Below are 4,559 nucleotides of genomic sequence, written 5' to 3' on the forward strand. Positions count from 1 at the left end.
GTAGCGCACGCCTGTAATTCCAGTTACTTGGAAGGCTGAGGCAGAAGGATCGCCGGAGCCCAGCAGAAAGAGGCTGCGGTGGCCAGGAGCGGCCACTGCACTCCAGTCTGGGCAACAGAGTGAGACTCCAACTCAAAAAAAATAAATAAATAAAATAAAATAAAATCATGCTTGCACAAAAAAATGATAAGGTTGGGTGCAATGGCTCACACTGTAAGCCCAGCACATTGGGCAGCCAATGCAGGAGGATTGCTTGAGGTCAGGAGTTGGAGATCAGCCTGGGCAACATAGTGAGACCATGTGTCTTTTTTTTTTTTTTTTGAGTTAGAGTCTCACTCTGTCACCCAGATCGGAGTGCAGTGGCTGCTCCCGGCCACCGCAGCCTCGACCTGCTGGGCTCTGGCGATCCTTCTGCCTCAGCCTTCCGAGTAGCTGGAAGTACAGGCGTGCGCTACACACCTGGCTCATTTTGGTATATTGTAGAGATGAGGTCTCGCCAAGTTGCCCAGGCGGGTCTCGAACCTGCGGGCTCAGGCAATCCACTCACCTCAGCCTCCCAAAGGCGTGGGATTACAGGCTGAGCCACCGAACCCAGCTGACCGTGTGTCTTAAAAAAATAATAATTTGGGTGTAGTGGTGCATGCCTGTAGTCCCAGCTACTAGGGAGGCTGAGGTGGGAAGATTGCTTGAACCCAAGACCTCAAGGTTACAATAAGCTATGATCATGCCACTCCACTCCAGCCTGGGCAACAGAGTGAGACCCTATTAGTTTGATTTAGCCATTTCACAATGTATACATAACTCAGCAAAACATGTACATAACAGACACATATGACAAAAATTGACAAATTTTTATTTGTCAATTAAAATCATGCCTGCATGATCTAGAGAACCTCATATTAAAAATTAACAGTCCCAGCCAGGCTCGGTGGCTCAGCCTGTAATCCCATGCCTTTGGGAGGCTGAGGCGAGTGGATTGAGCCCGCGGGTTCGAGACCCGCCTGGGCAACTTGGCGAGACCTCATCTCTACAATAAATCAAAAATCAGCCGGGTGTGGTAGTGCATGCCTGTAATTCCAGCTACTTGGAAGGCTGAGGTGGAAGGAAAGCCGGAGCCCCAGCAGGTTGAGGCTGCAGTGGCCGGGAACGGCCACTGCACTGCAATCTGGGCAACAGAGTGAGACTCCAACTCAAAAAAAAAAAAATTAACAGTCTCTACACCTGACAAAAGCAAATGGTGGTTCTTTTCTGGAAAAATATAAATTAACCCTCAAACCAGCTCTGGTAATTAATAAGGTAATGATCACAAGCTGACAATAAAATCAGATCTTTCTACTTCTAGTTAAAGCAAATGGCTTGTTGCAGACCAGCCTTCCTGCTGGGAACTAGAAAATCTTGACAAAAATATTTAAAATAAGGTGGGCTCGGTGGCTCAGCCTGTAATCCCAGCACTTTGGGAGGCTGAGGTGAGTGGATTGCCTGAGCCCGCAGGTTCGAGACCCACCTGGGTAACTTGGTGAGACATCTCTAAAATAAATCTAAAAAAAAGTCAGCCGGGCGTGGTAGCGTGCACCTGTAGTTCCAGTTACTTGGAAGGCTGAGGCGGAAGGATCACCGGAGCCCAGCAGGTCGAAGCTGCGGTGGCCAGGAGCGGCCACTGCACTCCAGTCTGGGTGACAGAGTGAGACTCCAACTCAAAAAATATATATATTTACAATATCTATCTGAAATCATCAGAGATCTACTAAGGAAGCAAGAACTTGAGGAGCCAACATCCTACAGAGAAAAAGTACATAGAGGTAAGCCAGAGACATTCAGATCTACTGTGACAGCTGAGAAGCTGGAAAATTGAGACTTCCAGCAGTCTCCATGAGGCTGAGAGAACAAAAACTAGAATTCAGAGTCTACTAAGGAGCAGAGGGGGTCCAAATAAACAAACGTCTCATGCTTTGAGTTGGACTCCTTAAATTTAATAACCTAGTATAGAGGTAAACTGGAAATAAAATACTACAGCCCTCACAAAGTTCAGCTTTGAATCAGCCTAATTTCTGACTAAATTAAGATGATTTGCCAGGCACAGTGGCTCATATCTGTAATCCCAGCACTTTGGGAGACAGAGGCAAAAAGATTGCCTCATCTCTACAATAAATTTTTAAAAATTATCTGGGTGTGGTGGCGTACACCTGCAATTCCAATTACTTGGAAGGCTGAGGCGGAAAGATTGCCTGAGCCTAGCAGGTCAAGCTGCAGTGGCTGTGGGTGTGCCACTGCATTCCAGCCTGGGCAACAGAATGAGTCTCCAACTCAAAAAAAAAAGATCTGCCTTGATATTAACTGTTTGCCTGAAGCAAACAAATCCTTTCTAGAGGAAGATAACACCATCAGACCTCAGATCATCTCCAAAATTTTTCATACACATCTGGCATTCAAATGAAAAAAATTACTAACTTACTAGGAGACAAAACTAAATGCCTAAAAACCAAGAGAACAAATAGATACAGAAGCAGACTCTTAAGATACAGATATTAGAATTTTCAAACCTAGTGTCTGAAACAATGATGATTAATTTGTTCAAAAAGTTAGATGAAAAGACAGAAATTTTTATAATTTCCAGTTTCTACAGAACTGGAAAAAAAAAAAGAATCAGACAACCCCCATACCACTGTACCCAGTCAGAGAGAAATTCAAAAACTGGAAAATACAATAACTGAAAATTTTTTTTTTTTTTTGAGTTGGAGTCTCTGTCACCCAGACTGGAGTGCAGTGGCTGCTCCCAGCCACCACAGCCTCGACCTGCTGGGCTCCGGCAATCCTTCCGCCTCAGCCTTCCAAGTAGCTGGAATTACAGGCGTGCACTACCACGCCCGGCTGATTTTTTATTTATTGTAGAGATGAGGTCTCGCTGCCTAGGCGGGTCTCGAACCCGCGGGCCCAGGTAATCCACTCACCTCAGCCTCCCAAAGGTGCGGGATTACAGGCTGAGCCACCGAGCCCGGCGAGGTTTTTGGTTTTAAATTGAAACATGAACTTCTGTCTAGTTTTTGAAATGGTCACAACAGATAATATGATCTTAATATGGAACTATATAGTTTTTTAAATGTTAGGAAGAAAAACAGAATATTAGAAACAAATCTTGTTTCTGTCGATAAAAAATTCATGTAAAAGTTCATGTTTATATGCATCAGGAAAAGGTTAAGACTGAGTTTTCTAAAATGCACTTAATATACTGATTTAGATTTAAGATACTGTGTTTCTAAATATTTTCTCCACCTCCTGAGTTGAAAGAAACTGGAGACAGTCAGCCAAATCGCTAGACTTTTACGCCTGCTTGGTTCTGAGGTCCAGGAAAGCAACAAAAATAAAAGCAGGATCTTAGACAAGTTGCAGAGCGGGCCCTGAGAGACAATCAGATGCACTTTCCCCCAGAAGACCGGGAAATTTTTCAACACACAATTAATCCCCAGTGAGTTACACTGGATCCCTCATCTTCAAAGCTTATCAAGCATTTGGCTGGAGCTCTGACTCACTGAGAAACTTTCAAGAGAGGTGAGACGCAAAAGGGTTTTTAATCCAAGTATTTTCCTCCCCTCACAATCCTAAAGGAGCTAGTTCTATTAAAATGAAACATTTCAGTCACAAATATGCACAGCAGGAAGACTGGGCTGGAAGTCTGGCCCAGGGCTCCAGCACAGAGATCCCAGTAAGGATCCCTAACTTCAAACCCAGGACCCAGGCAGACAGAGTGTCCTCTGGCTTAAGTCAGAGAAACGTACCAGATGGGTTTCTACAGCCCTCTGCTAAATGTAAAGTCCCTCGGGCACCACAACATCTAGTCTCCAGGCAGATTTTCTAGTATGACAAACCTCTCCACTTCTGCTTTGAGACAACTTTCTTCATACCTGTAACTTGGTTTCCCAAAAACATGCCTGGGAAAAAGTGGGGAGAGGTCAAGGAAAGGGTAGAGATAAGAAACTCCAAAAAAAGGCAAGGGCCTATCTAGCTGCGGGAGAGACTCCGCTTTCTCCCCATCACCAGCCTTCTCCAGATCTCCTTTCTTGGGGGCCCTTCAGCACAGGCAGAAGGCGGTAGTGAGGACCTGAAACCCAGGCTCTGTCAGCTCTACAGCTCCTGTCACAAACACAGCAAGAGACAGAAGAAGAATCCAGAGATTCATCCCAGCGTGAGGATTTAATGTGTGTGCAGATTCAAACAAACAAAGCAATGAAGCCACAAAGCAGGAAATCTGAACACGGACCAGATATCTGGTGATATTAAGGCGTTCTTACTGAGTTTTAGGCTTGCTACCGGTACTGTGGCTGTGTTTCCAGCAAGGCCTTATACTGAACTGTGGCTGTGTTTACAGCAAGGCCTTATACTGAACTGTGGCTGTGTTTACAGCAAGGCCTTATACGGAACGGCGCACACCAAAGGGTCCCCTAACGCCAGCCCTAACAGTCGGCGATGTGCTTTGGATCGTGCGGGCAGGGCATAGGTGAGCAGGACGAATCACTGCCGACGTGGGGGGATGGGAACGGCTCGTTCTGCTATTTTCTCCACGT

The sequence above is a fragment of the Carlito syrichta genome, unplaced genomic scaffold, assembly GCF_000164805.1.
Source record: "Carlito syrichta isolate Samal-C Ts95f unplaced genomic scaffold, Tarsius_syrichta-2.0.1 Scaffold305547, whole genome shotgun sequence".
NCBI classification, from domain to species: Eukaryota; Metazoa; Chordata; class Mammalia; order Primates; family Tarsiidae; genus Carlito; species Carlito syrichta.